Below are 21,467 nucleotides of genomic sequence, written 5' to 3'. Positions count from 1 at the left end.
TGAGGGTGACCAGAGGCATGAAGCACCTCTCCTGTGAAGACAGCCTGAGGGAGTTGGGGCTGTTCAGCCTGGAGCATAGAAGGCTTCAGGGAGACCTCAGAGTGGCCTTCCAGTACCTAAAGGGGGCCTACAGGAAGCTGGGGAGGGTCTCTTTGTCAGGGAGTGTAATGATACGACCGGGAGGAATGGTTTTAAACTGAAAGAGGATAGGTTTATATTAGATATTTGGAGGAAAATCTTCACTCAGAGAGTGGTGAGGCACTGGCACAGGCTGCCCAGAGAAGCTGTGGATGCCCCATCCCTGGAGCTGCTCAAGGCCAGGCTGGATGGGGCTTTGGACAACCTGGTCTGGTGGGAGCTGTCCCTGCCCATGGCAGGGGGGTTGGAACCAGATGATCTTTAAGGTCCCTTCTAACCCAAACCATTTTGTGATTCTATGATTATATAGGGAAGGCTGGAGCAGAAAATGCATCCCCCTGTATCCTTCCTGACATTGCCCTAGATCCCTCATTTTCCACTTAAAGAAACAGTGCTCACATAAAGCATGGGAGAGTCTCTGAAGAGTTTGCAATTAAGATTTATTTAGTTTAGCCTTCATTTTTGCTGATGGAGGCTATCATAGAATCATAAAACAGTTAAAAACCCAACACCTTCAACCTGTCTTCACAGGAGAGGTGCTCCAACCCATTGATCTTCACAGCCCTCCTCTGTACTCGTTCTAATAGGTCCATGTCCTTCTTGTGCTATGTCTATATTCTAGTAGACAGACAACACTTCAGCATTTTTGTCTCAGAAAAAAAAAAAAAAGTCTCCTTGCTCAGCTTTTGCCCGAAATGTAGCTACATCGACTTTTAAGAAGAGACGAACAGCTATATTTGCTTCAAAAAGTGCTTTCATAAAACATCAGTACGGCAGTGGTAAAGACTGTACAGCCAAACCTTCCTAAGAGTGAATGAGGCCTCAAAGACCTTCCAGGACATGCCAAGGCAACACCAGGGTCTTATTTGCCTACTCAAACAATAATTTAGTATATACTGTAATTTTTAAAGTCATCTAACGAATTCAAAGATGTATTTCATCTGGTAAAACAAACTTTTATAATGGGGAAGGATTACCAAACCTGTAAGAATATCTCTTTGCCACAGGAGTTTCCACAACTATGTGAGTTTAGCAGATTTTGACTGTGTTCCCCAGAAAAAAAAAAAAAAAAGAAAAAAAAAGCACTAGAGGTCATGTATATTGCAACTATGGTTTACCTCAGTGAGTAAAACCAATTATCTTCCATAACCCCTTCTTTATTTTTCCTAAGGAGGCCATTTCTTCCTTGACTGTTGGCTCATGGCATCTGGCTGGGAGCTAGGGATATATTTGGAAGCTCTTAAGATGAAATCTTAAGTCAGAATTAGCTTACACGGGGATGCAGAGGTAGACCAGAAGAAACAAAAAGCTCCAGTCATCAGCTCAACTCCGTTGACAATGTTTTTCCTTCCAGCTTTCTTTGAGAAAAAGGTATCGAAAGACTTAAGGAAAGTCTGCCCTGACAAGATTGAAACCCAGGGTCTCAAAGTTGGATTTTGTTCCTATTAGAAGCAGTTGAATTTAGACATGCCGTCCTACCTAGTCTCTGAGGAATCTCAGATGGCACTTGGCTTTCCATGCAGGAACCTCTAAAGATTAGCTGTTTGATCTTTCTGAGATAACCACTCCAAGTATCTCCAAAGAATGCAAAACAGGGAAGGCCAAATGGGATCTTTTAACTATCACCTGCTTAACACCTAGTTGGCCCCACTGGCTCTGAAGGGTCAAGAATAAAAAATTAAATACAATTCACATTGTTCCCACTGAGGTTTTGAAACCACTTATTGGAAATGAGCATCTGAGGGGCTCTGCTTTTTGTGTGCTGTCTGCAAAGAACCAGCAAGCACCAGTTCCAACCTCCATGGGCCTTAACAGTTCCCATCTGATGGGAAGCCCCTGCTTCTTTTCCACTGCTTGATCCACCTGGACTACCCAAGCCATGAGAGGAGTGAGTCAGCACAAAATTTCCATGTAATTTAATCAAGATTTTAATTACCAGCCAAATCAAACAGCAGAGGGCTCAGACAACACACAATCAACTTGGGAATTCACCACCTGCCTGGCTAAAAAGCTATAAACAAAACCACATTTTTTATAGGTTTCAGAACAGAAGGGAGATGAAAACCAGTGAGCATTTGATTACTTTTGCTTCCAGCATACACTAATTTCTCTTGTAGCTGGATTTAAACAGAACTACTCAAGTGAACTACAGCTATTTAGCAGCTCAGACCATAGCTTTGGGTCCATCCCCTGCAGTTTCGCAAAGGTCAGACAGACAAAATATGATTTGTTCTGAGAATAGAGCCCATCCTATGTAGCTAGGTCCATGTGGGAAAAAATCATGTAAATGTCATGGACACAGAAGGGAGAGACAAATTAACGTGACACAGACAAATTATTTCTGATATTTTGTAATTTGTAGTGCTTGACTTGCAAGTTAAATAATGTAGTTTTATACACAATTCCCTTAAAGGATAAAAACACACAAACAAACAAACAAAGTGAGACAGTACTGGAAAACTTCATGGGTAGTCATCAGGTCCCAAAAACTTAGATCCACAGCACAGACTACAACTGTCCTAATCTACCCGAGTATTTGGTGACACAGTGGAAGACTGTTGTCCATGCCCAGCCACGGGAGGGAGATGAGACAGATCTTTAGTGAGTACATTTCAAAGCTATTTGTTAGACAGCAAATGAAAGATGAAAGTTGGGAAAGCACAGTTCCATCACAGAAGAAAAATGTATTTTCTTGCTGGAAACTCTGCTGTTCTTGTTCTCCCTGGCTTCTCTCTCTACCCCCACATCTGTTCCCACTTACCCTGCTCCCATTTTCTCACTGGGAAGCATCAGACAATCTTAACTGCAGGCACAAGTAGCTGTTCCAAGCGTCTTCGAGGGAATGCATTCTTAGTTGTGCTTGTGTTCTACTGGGTGTCCTTGCCTTACATGCAAGGCTGGGTCCACATGTGTCCCAGGCCTCAACTCAGCAGAATACTGAAGCAGAGACCTCATTGTACAGAAGTGCTTAAACCCCAAACTCTCCAGCATGCATTTAATTTTGAGAATTAATATGCGTGCACTGAAGCTAGAGGAACTGCAGTGTTTGTCACTGTCTTCTCCTAAACCAGGGCGACCTGAGACTCCTATATAGCACTTACCTTTGACACCAACAGCTAAAAAAAAATGTGTATAAATTACAGAGCAAATAGGGCCTTTTATATATATAGAGAGAGAGAGAGAGAGAGAGAGAGAGAGAGAGAGAGAGAGAGAAGGAAAGGAAAGGAAAAGTATAGTATGGTGGCAAGGAAGACTTCTTTCCCCCAAGGCTTTTTCAAGATGACCTAACGAGGAATTTTCTTCCTCTGTTTGTTACACACTCAAAACTCAGAGCAAGAGATACTCGACCTGGCTCAGGAGACTCCTGCTGTGTCTCTGTGTCCTTCTGACCCAGGCTGTCCCAGTGAGCCCCTGTGGCACTCATGTTGGATGCAAAAATCTCTTCTTCCTCGCTGACCTTCCCCCGGGGAAGGCTCCTTGCCCTCAGCCCTCTAGGTGGCTCAGGTGTCCTTTACAGAGAAGGCATACCACAACCACCCAGAGGTGAAAAAAAAAATGCCTGAAAATGCAACCAACGCCCGTATTTGCCTATTGCTTGTGGGTAAATGATTGTGATCCATGGGAGGAACAGAGAACTGGCATGGGTAGGAGAACAACATCATAAGACCAACAGGTTGCTGCGCAAAATAATGACTTAATAGGCAATGCCTGTAAGCATTTGTTGTATTAATTAATTGCAATTAACCTGCTTCAACCATTAGGAAGATTTTCATTCTCTTAGAAATGGCAAGTATTCAGCATGCAATAAAGCCACTAAAGGCAGAAAATCATAGCCCAGAAAATCATAGGTATGAAAGAGAAGAGTGTTAGTGTTAGCTCTTCTTTTTCAGGAGAAAAGGAGCTGACAGGACAGGACGTTTCCCACTCAGAACATGCATGCTCAGGCAAGCTGGAGGACTGTGTAAAGCAGGCAGCTGTGGAGAGATGAGTAAGTCCCATCCATTCAGAGATAAAACAACTTTTTTTCTTTTTTTTTTTTTTTAACATAGGGTAGTCTAATGTGGAAACTGCCAATCCTTCTCCTCTCACTACTTCTTTGATGTTCATTTGCTTTAAAATTTTCCCCCTGTGATGAACAACAGAGATAGCCAGTATTTGCAAGCTCAGCAGCGAGGCAGTAGGAACTGGGGATTTGCTACTTGAAATGAATCCTCGAAAATTACTGTCCACAGACATTCCCTTGCTTCACTGTTACAGGGTGAGGGGAAGTAAACAATATGATGGCTACAGCTATAACAAAAAGTCATTAAGATTTGTAAAACTTTTATTGGAGGCTTATAAGAATACGATGTATCACTCCGAAAAGGGTAATGAAGAGATTTATTTTCTCCCATCCCACCTCTTTTCACTTATTCACTTTTTACTTTTTTACCAAAAGTGCCCCTCAAGCAGCATCCTGCCCATGCGGGTGGGATGCTTTGAGAGGAGGGCAAGAACAGAGCCTGAACATTACCGAATGTTACAGATATACAATATACCAGAACGTCAGCATTACAGAGTAGATTCACAGATTCACAGATTTCTCTAGGTTGGAAGAGACCTCAAGATCATCGAGTCCAACCTCCGACCTAACACTAAGTACTCCACTAAACCATATCCCTAAGCTCTACATCTAAACGTCTTTTAAAGACCTCCAGGGATGGTGACTCCACCACCTCCCTGGGCAGCCCGTTCCAATGCTTAATAACCCTTTCGGTAAAGAAGTACTTCCTAACATCCAACCTAAAACTCCCCTGTCGCAACTTTAGCCCATTCCCCCTCGTCCTGTCACTAGGCACGTGGGAGAACAGACCAACCCCCACCTCTCTACAGCCTCCTTTCAGGTAACTGTAGAGAGCGATGAGGTCGCCCCTGAGCCTCCTCTTCTCCAGGCTGAACAAGCCCAGCTCCCTCAGCCGCTCCTCGTAAGACTTGTTCTCCAGACCCCTCACAAGCTTGGTCGCCCTTCTCTGGACTCGCTCGAGCACGTCCATGTCCTTCCTGTAGCGAGGGGCCCAAAACTGAACACAGTACTCGAGGTGCGGCCTCACCAGAGCCGAGTACAGGGGCACAATCACTTCCCTCGACCTGCTGGCCACACTGTTTCTTATACAGGCCAGGATGCCGTTGGCCTTCTTGGCTACCTGAGCACACTGCTGGCTCATATTCAGCCGACTATCCACCAATACTCCCAGGTCCTTCTCGGCCAGGCAGCTTTCCAGCCACTCATCTCCCAGCCTGTAGCTCTGCTTGGGGTTGTTGCAGCCCAGGTGCAGGACCCGGCACTTGGCCTTGTTGAACTTCATGCAGTTGACCTCAGCCCATCGCTCCAGCCTATCCAGATCCTCCTGCAGAGCCTTCCTGCCCTCGAGCAGATCGACACACGCACTTAGCTTGGTGTCATCTGCAAACTTACTGAGGGTGCACTGGACGCCCTCATCCAGATCATCGATAAAGATATTAAAGAGGACCGGCCCCAGTACCGAGCCCTGGGGGACTCCACTAGTGACCGGCCTCCAACCAGATTTGACTCCATTCACCACAACTCTCTGGGCCAGGCCATCCAGCCAGTTTCTAACCCAGCGAAGCGTACGCCAGTCCAAGCCCCGAGCAGCCAGTTTCTTGAGGAGTATTACAGATATACAATATAGCATAACATTGCCGCATGGTAATCCTTCCTGCAGACACTCCCCATCTCACCAGGCGCAGCATAAATGCTCCTCCAAAAGTCAGCCCTCGGGTCAGGATGCGCCTGGCCTCCAGCAGGAGCCTGCCTGAGGGCACTAGGTGGCACTGGAAGGACTGAGTTTTGGGGGGGTTTGCTGTTATTTCGTGCTTTCTGCGCCATCTGGTGGTATTAGCTGCTTTTTTTTTCGGAGTCTTATGTGACCCTGACACTCACTAGTAATCCCACTTTTGAATAAGTACAGATAACTGTAATATGCAATTGCATATTAAAATGCCATCGAGATTTTCTAATCTTAATAGTATTCTCCCTCCTTTCTCATTATACTTTTTGAAAAGAGTTCAATACGCAATGTATTTATCAATTCTGATTTTTGGCCAAAAATATTTAAGCAGAGAAAGTCTGGCTTAGAGAAAGGCATGCACATAATGCTAAATGAATCCTACTGCTGGATGTGAGGGAGATTTTCTGTACTTTTCTCCACAGCAATTTGACTTTGTATTTGTGCTGCCTCCTGAAACCTGAGTCAAGTAGGACAAACCAGAGAGACTGCCATGGGAGTCACAGAGAAGATCAAATGACACAAATCACACATCCATATACTCTCCCACCCCACCAAAACAAAAACAAGACAAAACAAACAAGAAAAAAAATAGTGAAAGCGTGTCCTTCATATTATTCCCCAAAGTTGGGAAGTGTTTCCAGTGCTGCACAAGAACACAGACCACCTAGCAAGGTTTTTCTTCCATGTAAGTTGTTTGCAAATGTCCTCTTTCCAGATTCCATTCTCGGTTTGTTTGGTCTGAATGTTTCACTAACAAATAATGTCTTATTTTCCTTCAAGAGCATAGTGCCCCTAGATAGAAAAGGGCATTATTTGTGTATGTAAAACTATAGATAATGCTTTGCCATTTCCCGAACAGCTGACATTTCTGGGTTGAAGGCACTGTGTAACAGGTAAGCAGCAATCTTCCTAAAAGCAGGCATCCATTGTACGTTTTGAAAGGCTTTTGCACGACTGGGAAGGCTGGGGGGGTTCATCACAGTCTCGCTGGTGTTGAGGCTGACACAGAAACTGTCAGTCTCAATGGTCTTTAACTTCTTTAGGGAGGACTTTTGCTTCTGAGCACATAAATGGATGGTGAAATAGAAACTGGCCATAGCGATGTGACAAGGAGGAGCAGCTCTGGCCCCCGTAGCTGATGGCTGGGTGTCTGGTGATGGGGCAGCAGCCAGCAAAACCACTCCAGACCCCGGCTATGGATAGGGCAGGGACCTCCACTGACCCACGCTGAAAGGAGGAAAGACTAAATTGTTCCCCCTGGGATTACCCTCAGTGGCACACCAGAGTTTTGATGACCCTTGGTAGCTTGCCAGCAATTCCCTCACATTGTTATCCCTGGCCACACCGCTGCCTGGAGCCAAGGCTGGAGGTGGGTAGCGGGTAGGCACCGGGACGTGGGGTGGGCAGCTCTGCAAACCACCAGGCCAAGTACGCTCACCGGGGTAATTCAGAAATGAGCGTGAAACAGTTGATCTACCTAAAAACTGAATCACCTCGCGCGCATAATGAAGGCAGAATTTGCATCAGAAATCCATACAGCTGTTTGGAAAGGGGAACGTTGCCCTCAGGGACAAATCCACTCCCTAACACCCAGCCTCAGCGTCTCCCTCATGCCTGGCCAAGATCCTCCCCCTCATGAGGAAGAATCCTCCCCCTGAGGCGCCTGAGCAACAGTGGAGCAATCCCAAGGAGGCTGCTTTATTAAATTAAATGTCCTCGTGGGAGGATGCAATTCGTTTTTTTTTTTTCTTTTTTCTTTTCCCCCTTTTTTTTTTCCACATGAACCTCCCTTCTCAGAAAATAGGAAGGACTGAGCCTTTTGTGTGGCAGAATTCAAACCAAATTTTTTTCTCTTTCTTCTTTTTTTTCCCCCTTTTTTATTTTTTAAGTTGAGCGTGCATAAAAAATAACAGATTTCCAAGATCAGGTTGTCTCTTCTTTCAGACTTGATTACTCACTCCAAGTTCATCATTAGAATGGCGTAATGGGGAGCCATGTTTTAAACAGAACTCCCCAATGAAAACAATAAGGAGTGTCCTGCCTAAATTAATACCACAACATGTCCCATAGAAAATAAATAAAAGCTAAATCAAGCCAAGTCTGTTTCATTTAGGCCAAATGTGGGAGTTTTGCCTCGAAGAAAAAGCATAGGAATTTGGTCTTGTTCTATTCTAAAATAAATTAATTTAAGAAATATATCCTAAATAATCAAGACAGACAAATGTTTTGTATATAAGTAACCAGGACTACATCCCTGAAATACAGAGGAGAATTCTGTGCAGATTTAATATAGAGATTTCTATATAACACACTCAGAAAATCTCATATCCAATATTCTTCTTTACTTTCTGAAGTCAGCATTTTTTTTTTACTTTAGTCAGTGTAAGCCCCTCTACTACACACTCCTTTTTCCTGCACCATTCTTTGCGTGCTGCTGATAGGACCATAAATATAAATTATCATTGTAGAAGCCCCTTAGAAGGTCTGCATTTTTTGTAGGGTAAATGTTTTACATGGTAGGTATGCCAAATCCTCAAATACTGTTCTGTTTGTTGGCCAGATGCAAACTTTATCTGTATAGTACATTTATGGTCTGAAAAATTACTCTAAAAATAGTAAGATGGGGCTTGGTATTTATGATCACTTAGTGACTCAATATTCTAGTGTAAGTTTTCTTTAAAAACTGTTTTTCTAACCTCACATGGTATAAATTTGGTATAGGACATAAAGGCCAAGCTATATTACCTTAGTAGTTTACTGGTGACATAAATAAACAAAAAGCGTCAGATCAGATCTTGATGCCTCTGTGCAGCTTCAGTAACATAGTTGGCATGGGTATGACCACCACGGTTTCTTCTAGACTGAATTTCAAGCGTAGGTCCCAGCACGTGCTTCAGCCCCAATTTGTTTCAAGTCTCTGAACGCTAACACCCAAAATGCAGGAGCTTCAGACAAGCAGGTTTGAAGTCACACTATCACTTAACCCAGATTCAGGCACCTGTCTGTGTAAACTCAGGTCAAGTTTGCTGCTCTTATCACCCCACAGCAACATTACGTTGTCAATGTTAACACAGACAAGTCAGCCCAAGAGCCTACTGAATAAGCTGGTGTCTCCAGCAAGACATTATAGGATATGGAGGCTGCTGAACCATACTTTAACTTTACATACATACACACTTTAACTTTACAGAACTGCAGACACACAGACAAAGTGTATTTAGTTTCAGGCAGTTTTCTGGCTTGTGCTTTCTGGTTTACCACCAGGTAAGGGAGATGCAGCCTACCTGACCCAGAATTTCTTGATTCTTCTTAGACCAAACAAACTCTACCTCTGTGTTAGGTTATACACAGCAAAAATGTACTTCAGTCAGAAAACTGATATGTAAAATTTGTGATTGTGGCACAGGGAGCAGATTTGTGAAATAAGTGCCATTTTTACCCAATGGTTAACTCCACCTCTGCAAGACACTTCCCATTTTAAGATCATACTTTTCCTAAGGTCAAAAAAATAGTCAGGATGTCAGAAGAGCTTTCCAGTCTGCTGTTGTTGATTATTTCTTTGCAGTTCTTGAAGATGCTGAACAAGATGGCAACACTTGTTCTGAGAAGGGAGACAGCACTGACAACAGACAGTGTGAACTCTTCTTCCGATTAAACAGTATTCACTATCTGTGTTGTACCATCTTGCAGTTATATTGTTCAGACATTTTACTTTTACCAAGGGTTGGGGTTGTTGTTTTCATCCAATTACCTTCCAGGGTTTCTGTATAGAGCAACCTCACGATCCTGCCACTTGGGAGAGGTGTACAAATAAAATTGGCACTGCACTATAGATTAGAAAAATGAAGAGGAAAGTTAAAGGTCAGATTTCTCCTATGCATGCCATACAGGTCTCTTATTCATGTAGCCACCAATGCAGAATGGGCTGTAAATGGCTTGCTAGAAAGAAAATTAATATCAGAATAGAAAACAGAATTACAAAGTTCTTGATTCCCCAGCTTTGCTGAGACCTACGACCTCTTCCTTTTCCCCTCCTCCAAACATAAATGGCACCTGAACTTTCTTTGACATGCAGAAATTCTCATCTATATCCTCCAATGACTCGCCTCACTGGTCTTTTGGAGTATAAATACCTTTTCTTAAAAGAAGAAAGGTCAGATTTGTTAAAGGCTTCACAACTCTACCCATGACTACCAGGCTGTTGCAATGTAATGACTCCAGGAGATAGGTCTACAGTCCTAGTGTTAAGGAATGCAATTTGAGCCTTTGCCGGCACAGACATGTCACTGATGCTACTAAAACAAAACTTGAGCGAAAATTTGTTTCAAGTCTTTACTTGCTTGCAATGGAAAGTTTGCTGGCAGCTGTTGTCATCATTAGCCTTGTGGCGATGTTTTTTTCTGAAGTGTCTTGTGTCTTATTGAAGCTTAACGCTTGTTAAGTTGGGAGGGGACTTTGGGTGATCTGCCAACAGCAGACAATAAAGTGTTCTTTTCTCCTGTTGTAACAGAGTCGTAAGTTTTGGTTTATGGATAATGGCAGCTACACACAGTAAATTAAAACACACACAAAAAAGAGGAAAACATGAGGCTTTTCTCTTAAGTAGTCCATTTAGGCCATTATAGGCTCCCCTAGGGTTTTAAATACAATTGTAAAAACACCCTAATTTTTCACCATTAACTATTTTATTTTCCTAGTAGGCTAAGTGCGTGCATTTTTATAGCTACATCCCTCTCCAAGGACCCCAGCTTTGTAAGCTTTGAGCTGGATTCCTACCGCTCCATGTTTGCCATGTTTGTCCAAACCAGCAGGGAAAGCTGGGGTCTGGAGAATTTGGAGTCTGCATCCTTGCAGACCTTCAAAAGCCACCTAGACATGGTCTTGAGCATCTGGCTCCAGGTGGTCCTGCCTGAGCTGGGTGTTGGACCAGGAGACCTCCAGAGGTCTCTTCCAACCTCAGCCAGTCTGTGATCCTGTGAGAATACCTGCTCCTCCCTGCCTGGCCCTGAGGAGCTCAAATTCGTCACCTTCTTGTGTGCTGTCCTCTGGGTTTGCCCACTTTGAATTGCTGGGATAGATGATGGTCTAGGTATTACAGATGGGTCAGATACATTATCTTTACCTTGTAAGCTGACAGAGAGCTGGCTGTATTTTGAAGTCTGCCAAGGAGCCCAGGAGTAAACCACTGAGGCAAACCAAGCAGCCCAAAGAAGTCTCACAAGTACATTGGCCCTACGTGGTGAAGCCAGCACACATGGCTTAGTGAGCTCTGGCAGGGCTGTGGGGCACACTGCAGGACATCTGGTAATTGTTGGCATGAAATACCAGAACCACTGAAGTCCACCAGCTTTGGTACAGAGGCTCTCTGATGTGTCCTGCAAGGAGACTTGAAGGTGCTACCCCCCTACACAGTCGCACAGCAGCCTCGGGCTGCTAGGTTTAAGTTCCAGTTCATTATCATACATCAGGTCCAGCAGAGGCTAATCACATTAAGACAATTAAAAAGCAACCAGGCACCTTCAGCAGAAAGAAAAAAAGACTAGAAGCCCAAGCAAGGAGTAGCATGTTTTGCCCTTTGATTGTGGTTTTCCTTGTTTGCTTAAGTTGCTGGAGCCCTTGAAGTTACATAAAGCAAGCATGGCCAGGGACTGGCATTGTTTTAGCAGCATGAGGAAATTAGACTGTAAAAGAAGTCTGGGCCCACCACAAGATTTGTGTGATTTAACCCAGAGCTCTGTGGGTAGCTCCTGGGATGGAGACGTGGGTTAAATGGGGGATTCAGTTCCTTGCAGCAACCCCAGCTCTTCACAGTGACCTAGGGCCGCTTCATCTCGCTCTCTCCTTGCTCTTTGTCTACAGTGGCCAGGATGGTGATACACCAGCATCTTATCCTCCTCCATCTCATCTCCTAGAAGGGCAAATCCATGGGCAGGGAGCTACTGGCAGCTGCCCGCACGCACACCGCCCAACACAGCGGGGCCACCGGCACAGCCCGGCATGGTGGTAGCGCTGGCAGAAGGGCACGTGGCATGGCGGTGCCACCACACGAGCAAGCCAGCCCTGTCCGTGCTCACTCTGGCACACACAGAAGGGTTAGAGGCAGAATGTAGAGAGACAGCAGAGAAGAGGTAGAGAGACAGCAGGCGAGAACCGCTTTCTGCACCCCTAACAGTTTGAAGGAGATGATTGGCATACATAACCTAAACCTTATGGGCAACTCAGGAAAGTGGGATTAATTGTCTTGGCACTTGGCCTTGATTCTAATGTTAGCAAGTATTATAAAACATATGAAATTCATGGAAGTGTTCCTCTATTTGTCACGCTGTGCAGCTCATCAGGGAAAGTACTGCAGAAGGGGAAGCCAGCTTCTTTCCTCATGCATGCTCTGTCTGAGGAAACAGCATCCACGCTATTAGCTGTCTCTAATATGTTGTGCAAGGACAAGAAGCACAGAAATAACATTCCACGTGTTGTCTGTCTGCCTTCTGTAAGAGGCCAGTTCAAGTAACTCTCTTGACCTCCTGTGAGGACAGGCTGAGAGAGCTGGGGCTGTTCGGCCTGGAGAAGAAAAGTCTCTGGTGAGGCCTTATGGCAGCCTTCCAGTGCCAAAATGGGGCCTACAGGAAAGCTGGGGGGGGGGGACTCTTTGTCAGGGAGTGTGGGGATAGGACAAGGGGTGATGATTTTAAACTACAAAAGGGTAGATCTAGATTAGATATTTGGAGGAAATTCTTTACTGTGAGGTTGGTGAGATACTGGAACAGGTTGCCCAGAGAAGCTGTGGATGCCCCTGGAGATGTTCAAGGCCAGGCTGGATGGGGCTTTGGGCAGCCTGGTCTGGTGGGAGGTGTCCCTGCCCATGGCAGGGGGGTTGTAACTAGATGAGCTTTAAGATCGCTTCCAACCCAAACCATTCTGTGATTCTATGATTCTATGACCTAGCCCTAGAATCCCAGGCCCAGCCAGGAGCCAGCCTATCTTCCCTGACGTCAGTCACCTGGTAGACTTTTAACAGGTTCTCTACACTTGCACCTTTTCCTAGTTTTGTTTCATGGTGCTTATATGCATTTTAATCTTTCTGCATTAAGAATAAATAAAAATAAATAAATAAAAGAAAAAAAAAAACTATTTAGCATTTGTGATAATGACCTCCCCCAAATTTCTCTGTAAGGCTTGTGCTCTGACCCTGCAGAGATAAACTCCTCAGGCTGCCAGCACGGGACAGGGTCCTTCCTCTTGTTCTGATCCAAATATTTAAATAAAAAAATGTAATGGCAGTTTTATCTCTCTCTTTTATTTTTTTTTTCTTCCTTGCATCAGGATATTTTAAAGAGTATTTTGTACCTCAGTTTGTACTTCCTGAGGTATCGAGGTGGCTAGCCTGCTTAATGGAAGTGCAAAGCTCCCAGCAGAGCCAAGCAATTCCTCTAAATAAAGAGAAGGTTATGGTTGTTCAAAATTAGGCAACTGTCATGTTATCGGGAACAGACCTTTATTTAAAAAAAAAAAAAAAAAGTCTAAATGTCTGTCCCAAGATAGGTATTATGTCCTTTTGCTTTTGAAGTGTACCTAAAGCTCAGGTTGCTGTCCTCTGGTGCTAGGGCTCTGTAAGCAGCAGTAATGTATGGATTTCAAACACCAGTCATTGCTCGAAGACAATGAACAAAGGGCCAAGCAAAAGGGAGGAAAGAACTCAGAGCCAAATTCAGGTCACATGCCAGGTGAGATGACACCGGTTCAGTCTGTTCACTTGTCCTAACGAGGCCTTACTGCCATCTGCCCACATATTTCTATCTTTCCGGTGGTGTTGTCACAGCAAGTCCTTCATTCTTCTGACAAAAAGCCACCTGAACTATTGTATGTGTATTGATTTGGTTGATTTGCTGCCTGTGTAACTCAGAGCATCATTAATCTGATACAGAGAGAACTGCTTGAAAGGCTTTGACTAAGTACAATATCAGGTGTCACCCTGGGCTTTAGAGTACAAAAAGTACAGATAGCACAAACAAAAGGGCCATATTCAGCCCGGTTTAACTCTTGAACTGAAATGAGAAAAAGTTGCTTGGATAAAGATGTTTTCCTGATTTCTTAGCATGCTGCTGGATTGATCCTGCTGTAAATGCTGGTGACTGGAAGCATTCCTGTTACTGTTTTTCAGGTGCTCGAATTGCCTGGTTTCTTGGAGGAAGGACTGCAATATGCTTAGCAGAAGGTGCTGTGTCTCTGTCATCCCTGCCGTTCACATAACCTCCTTCCTATTCACACCCTAAATGCTTACTACTGGTGTTAGCTGCTCCCTTCTCCAACCCTGGCCTTGACAACGCTTGCCAAAAACTACAGCACACAGTGCTGCCATACAGGCAAGTGGTTTTGGAGTGTGCTCTGTCATCCCCAGTGAGATTTGCAGCACTGACTATGCTCCCTCTGTTCCTACAACACATACCTATGCACCCCAAAGGAAAGATGGACTATTTCATAAGGCCAACCAAAGAAGAGAGGATGTCAACCCTCCAAGAAGAGGTACAACAGGACTGTCATGAAGTAAAGCATAAAAAACGTAGCTCCCTGTCCAGCTTTACTGTATCTGATCACTCCTGATATCACTTGCTCCCAGGGGCTCAGTTTGACCATTTTGTCATGCTTATGGCAGTCAGAAACTCAGGGTTTTGCCAAAGATAAATATTACTTGAATTCTCAGTAATTCTGGTGTCCCTTAACTTTGCGAGGCAATCCAGTGTGGTAACTTCTGTGCCCCTAATAAACTGATTTTTATGTTAAAAAGGGCATCTCAATGTGAATGGCAGAGACTGGGCCAGATCCTGTCTTGCTTTTAAGCAAACAAGGTGGTAAAGTTCCTGGGCAAAACTGAGATTTTGCTTTCTTTCAGAACACATAAATGGGCCAAACACGGCCTAGAAACTTCCAAAAAGAGATGAAAGGGAAAACTGAAGTGACTGCTTTTGTTTTTTAAACCAACTACAGTATGAGCTGAAATCAACACCATTGTGCCATGAGGTTCACTGAGAGCAGAATGCTTTTTGTTGGTTGTTGGTGCTATTCCTCTTATCTAGCATTGTAAACGGCTATGACTAATGAAAACAAACAAACAAACAAAACAAAGTAAAAAACTATTTTCTGAAGAAAATTTACCTGCTATTACTGGTGACCCAAGCAGAGTACCTATGACAAAAAAACAGCTTCTCTCTGTCACTGCATTATTTTTTCTCACTGACAGTAAGAAAACAACCTGGAGATTAGCCATTGATAAATGGTTTATATTTCCTCAAATGTAAGTTTCCCTTTTTGCACTGCAATTCAGACAATCGAGTCTATGTCAGGTTGTCAGCAACGCGTGACAATAGTTTCCTGTAACAAATAGGCCATGTTCCAGTACGCACATTCCACTTACATTAATCCTTGTACCGCTTTCTGATTAAAATACAAGAGGCAGACACGATTGGAAAAACAACAAAGATATCATCTGAGCAGTAAATATATAAGTGTGCCGAATTCTTAGAAACCAGCATTGCTGACACTGGGCTGTCCCAGGGCTTCTTGGCATGTAGGCAAGATTGGATCTTGGCACCCTAAAAAGGAGGACAAAGTATCTCACCTGTGCTGACAAAACTCAGTAGCTGATGGTTTAACCCCTGCTGCTGCAGTGAAGAAAGTGGAAGTTGTGATTGCCCCCACGAGGAGAGAGAAGCTGTCTCCCCAGAATAGCCACCATCCATTTATTTCCTTGGCCTTTTGTTGAGGAACAGCTAGATATCTGGCTGCACAGGGGATACAGATATTTTCTTCTTGGTCAACAAGCACTCCCAGTTTCTTCCAGCGTAGGAATTTAAGCAGCAGGTCCCTCACCAGTCCAGTTTATGAAAGAGGGCAACCTGTTTCATCCCTCAGTTCTGTCTGCCACCACAGAATAGTTGGAGACAATTCTCTGAGGAATCCTAAAACATGAAACCTAAAGAGCAACAGATCAACAAAAGCAGAAAGCACAACAGGACAAATTCTTCCCTTACGTACACTGAGATCATCCACCTTAGTCTAGAAAAATAAATTTATACACTTCATTAGTTGAATATTTTGAACCTTAATATATACAATGAAAGTCTGTTTAAATGGTAACAGAGCCTATATCCTACTTCAGATATGGTTTAATAGCTTATGCTTTTTCTCCTGTGCCATTTAAAGCTTAACTGAAATATGTAGTCTCTGATATTTGTTCTTAGAATTAATCATATTTCTGTATTTGCTTGAACATGAGTGTCAGAAGAAAATATGACAGGCAATACATACACACTGTTTGTTCACTATTTCGTATATATTTTGAATTGCCTGGGGTGGGGGAAGGTATTCTCTCAGATTTTTATTTAGCTTACACATTTTCATTTACTTAGCTCAATAGTTTGTTAGGCAATATTCTTCACTGTCCTTTAGGTTCCTATTTGCCACCATTTTAAGCAGCATACTGTCTAGTCCTGCCTGTGTATGAGTCAGCCCAGTTATAAGAAGGTAGGTGGAGAATCTGTGTTTGGGCCAGCTCAGGAGAGAGATGGTTACCCAGTTAGTTTTGGCTAGAAATAGATTGTCAGGGTGGTGTTTTTTTCCCCTCATAGATGTGGTTATGTTAATTCTAGAGGGTGCATCAAAATTATTTTTCTCCATGTTGGGCCAAACAAAGAATGGCTTTACCAGCATGTTTGGATTTTGCATTTCTAGATGCTTACATAAGAAGAAAACCACATGGCTCCAAACCGTACAGGTGGGTCCATTTCTATAACTCCTGATCAAATTCCAATCATTTTACTTTCTGAAAAACACTTGTTAAAATGTGATTTAGGTCCTTAAGATGAAAATACTGGGAGAACTTGCATAAGGCATGGTAGGAAAGTCCTTTTTAGATAACTGACTTACATGTCACCTAACTCACACACTTTATAAGAACCAATACTAGAGGAGTAGCTCCAGGTCAGCCTTGATGACCTTTCTGCCCGCTTAGTGCTAGCCAAGGAATCAAGCTAACAAATGAATCTCACACATGGGATATGAGCAAGTTTCAGTAGGTAACTCAGGTCTCAGCTATACAAGAGAATTCCTGCAGTGGACTAGGGAATGCCACCAGGACCACTGGTCAGTCCGTGTTGAAAGAAGGACAAACTATACTTATTACAAGTGTTAGTTCAGAAGGAACTAGGGCAAAGTAGCTAGAGAGCTGTAAATTCACACCTTAGCTTACTTCCCTCTAATTTTCCTGTCAGACACTGTTGAAGATGAGATTTTAAACTGATAGCCCTGAACAAACCCAAAAAGTTGTCTGATCACGAAAGTTTGCATTCAGACTAGACTTCCTAGTTTAGCTGAGCTGACTAGCAATGGAAATCAACACAAGTGGCTGCAGGTGAGATTAGTTTAGCTTAACTGAATCATTGAAAAAGCTGTTCTGCAATGAAATATTGTAGTATCTGTTTTCTCTGATAGCACAACTCAGAGTCCTGAAGAACTATGGGCCAGATCCTGGTCTTGCTTCAGGTGAAGACTTGGACAAAGGCTATCTGAGTGGCCAGTCGTGACACAACTCTCTTTCCGCAGGAGCTCATGGTAGAACCAGAAAAAAATACGCTTTCTTTAAGGTAAATTCCCACTTCCTTTGGAATTTTCAGAAGCTCAAAGTACTTAGGGAAGCAACAATACTTGCATTGTGTCTGTATAGTACTTTTTTTTTTTTTTTGATCACTAGAGCATAGAAAATACAGTGGTGCTATGCACAGCACCGTAACCACAGTGCAAAAAAGAAACTTGACCTGCATCGTGTAACGAAGAATCACTTCAAAGTAAAAATCTTTCCTGTGCAGGTGAAGAGTTTGTGTTTTAGCCATACAGCTCTCCCGAGGGAGGAAAATCTAACACAGAAGACACTGATAAATCACAATTACTGTTTCTATGTTTGTTTGTTTGTTTGTTTAGTTGATCCCACCTCTTCTGCAATAAACAATTTAGGAATGAAGAAAATGTATTGTATCATTTCCAGAATTAGTCCAGCAATGCACTAGCATGGTAACTGTAAGTCATCATATGGTTTCCCATGAAATTAAGACTTGAACAACATTAGTGTTATAGGAATAAGGTTTTAGGTACTGTGCATGTGCCAGCTTCCCAGAATTTTGATCCTTTTTATGTATTGAAAAGGGCTGAGCACTTGCCCCTCTGACATGCTACCACTGATGGTTTTGTTTTAAAATGAAGCATAGACTTTGTTTAACAGTGGGCCCATCACTGTTGGCTGCCCTGCCCAGGTTTGCCAGTACTGCAGTATCTTCTGATTCTGTGACGTGACTCTCTTATAGAAACACCTGGCCATAGATGACAGAAGCTGAGGAACTGAGAGAGGGAACAGAGATTGGATGAAACAAGTAGACCCAATTCATCTCCCTGTTGGTTCCGTTAACTTTAACAGAAATTAATTTAGTTCAGTGTGATTAAGCCAAGACTTAAGGAACTGCTCAGACACCTGGGGACAGTGGACACCTGTTAGAGGTATTGAACTTAATATAAGAAACAATGACAAATAGGACCAAAAAAAGGCTGTCAAAAGTCAGAGGTTCTTTCCTCTTTATATAAAGAACAAATCAAAAAAATATATATGAGAACAGAACACATTTATTTTTTATTATGGATATCCATGGGAAACAGGACATTGTTAAGGAATCAGATATATGAGCTACATAAACACCAGTTTCTATCAGTTTTCTGTAGGTTACTCATTTGATCTGAGAGTGACTACTTTTGAAACAAGAGCAGAAAACCAGATTCAGCATCCCTTTTCATAGTTTCTTTTAATTTAACAATGCTGTAGCTTGTGAAGTGGATGAAAAAGGAGATTAGCTACCTTGGAGATAGACAGATGAAGGAAGACTGGTCTTATTCTGTATATTCTATACAGACAGTCACAGCTCTCGACAAATTACTGTCATTTAAACTTAGAAGAGCAGCCAGTAGGGAAGCAAAACCACTAAATATGATGAAGTGCATTTCCTTAAGAATGTTCTTATGATTCCTCTTTTTGACATGCAACACAGTACCTCAATGCTTGCCAAGGCAAAAGGACACGTCTGACACATGGTGTTACCTGGCAGGCAAGAGGCACGATGGAGAAACCCTGAGATGCAGCTGGGGAGTCTACCGCTTAACAGGTTTCTCTGAGCACAAGGCATTACCAGGCAATGTGCTTTCCTGCTTATTGCAACAGGATGCTGCTACACCACTCCCACAGAACCAAATTCACCAGAGTAGATGGTGACAGCTGGTTAGTGATCTGCTGGGCGATGCGCTGAACTGATCCAAGCACGTCTATGGTTCAAGTCACAGGCTAACTCTGAGCTCCCTGATAGCCCATGCTTCCACATAGGAAGCCTGCTGCTTAAGACAGTATCATCTCAAAAGGAAGAAAAATAACAGAAGAGTATTTATTAATTAGACAAAAAAAAATACAGCAATGCCACTTCTGTTTCATGCTTTATAATTCTCAACATTGATCATCTTTATCACAAATGTTCACTCTCCTGTAAAGACTCACTTCCTAACAAAAAAGGGCAAAGTATTCCTAAACATCTATAAAATGATAAGCTGCAATGCTTGGTAATAATAATAAAGACAACAGACAAGAAGGAAAAACAGTTTGAGGGGATGTTGATAGTTTGTGGAAGTCTTTTTTTTTTCTTTTATTTTTTTTTTTCTTTTTTTTTTTTAGGTGTAATAACCAGTTACTCTGACAGAGAGAGTGCTGGAAAGGGCCACTTGTACGGATGACTTCTTTGAATTGGGCAAAAACAGAGGTTCCATTTTTGAGGGCTCTTACAACATTCCCTGACAGCATGCCTATAGGAAGACTTCTGTACAGCCAGAAGTTGACAAAACTGATTTCCCTTCTTGAATTACTGAAATGGACTGGCTGTTAAAGACAGTCTTCAGAACTGCGGAGAAAGAGGGCGACTGACACCTATAAGAGGAATATTTTGAGGCTTTTTCCTCTCAGAGAAAAATAGCCAAGCTTTTGTATCAGGCCTATTCTTGTATTAAGAATAATGATAGTTCTCTTGTAATACATAGGTGTATATATGTGTGTGTGTGTGTATATATTATATATATACTGCCAATGCACGGTGCTGCTGTCTCAGCTGAGGGAAATAAGAAATTTGTGTCATTAGGAAATCAGTAGTAACAATTTTTAAAACTGTTTTTGCTCAGAAAAGCATCAGAAAATACTTTTATTTGCATCCTTTGGCCCACTTAGAGGCAGTTAACTGCTACCTACCTGCCTGCCTGCTCCAACCCAGATAGGACGTGGTCTATTTTTCAGGTTGCTCTTTATGAACCAAAGGTCTCACTGTCCTTACACTGCTACGCAACCAGTCAAGAAGAGAGGTATTACCTAACTCTGATAGGGTGTGGGGGCATATGTGTTATCTGAATTTGTTTGTGAAAGCACTGAGCAGCTTTTGATAGCTACAGGGAGGTATGTTGTAAACTCTCTGTAATGAATACTTGTAGACATGAATGTTTGTGCATACCTTTACTATAAGAACAAGTTCGAGCCTGCACCATTTAGATTGTCTTACTTTTCAGAATTGCATCTCTCTGAGTCTCTTCTCCCAAAGAAGATTTCATGTGATCATTGTATAATTTGAAAGAATTTGCAGACAAGCATTATGTGACTTTTCTCAGATGAAGTTGCAGATGAGAAAAAATATATATAATTTATTCTCAATTGGAAAACCATTTAATAATAGGTTTTATTTGAAAAAGATCCCCTTATGGTAAATTATATTAGAAATAAGAAAGGATTTGGATTTCTTTACTTCTTTAGGAGGAAAAGAAATCTCTCTCACAGACAACTCTGAGCAAATCCGATAGTACAATATTTATCTCCGTGGTATATATATTTTTAGAACTGTCATGACTTACAAGGCTGAGAAAAATAGTCAAGTGGTGCTTATCCTAAACTGTACTGATACATACAATAACCTTTGTCTCTAATACCTTTGCTTTTTAATTCTGAAAAAATATTTTTTTTGCAACTTGTGGAAGTGAGGCCATAAAAGCATAATTTAGGACCTCAACCCTGCCAGCAACCATACATGAGAAGACCCCGCTGAATGTGTAAAGTGTGTACATGGTGGTTTATGTTTGGGAAGGAGAAAAGGTGTTCTAACTCTTCTTTAAGGTAACCAGATCAAATAATCAAATCAAATAATAAACATCTCTTTTGTCCCTATACCCTTCAGACTCCAGTAAGCAGTTGCATTGCATGCCCAATGTGCTTTAAAGGCCCATTATCGGATCCTCTGTAAGGCACCAGGTTTAATCTAGAGAAAAGGTATTGAGAAAGCTGGCATTTATTATATCCATTTAAAAATGGTCCAAATGTCCTTCCCTCAGTCCTGCTGTTGCCATGATGAACTCAGGATGTGAGAAGAAAAATTTCCGATGGCATCTTTTATGAGGCCATCTGACACAGCTGGAAGGAGTAGACCAACT

Source organism: Anser anser (assembly GCF_964211835.1).
Source record: "Anser anser genome assembly, chromosome: 2".
NCBI classification, from domain to species: Eukaryota; Metazoa; Chordata; class Aves; order Anseriformes; family Anatidae; genus Anser; species Anser anser.
Note: the sequence above shows the minus strand (reverse complement) of the source record.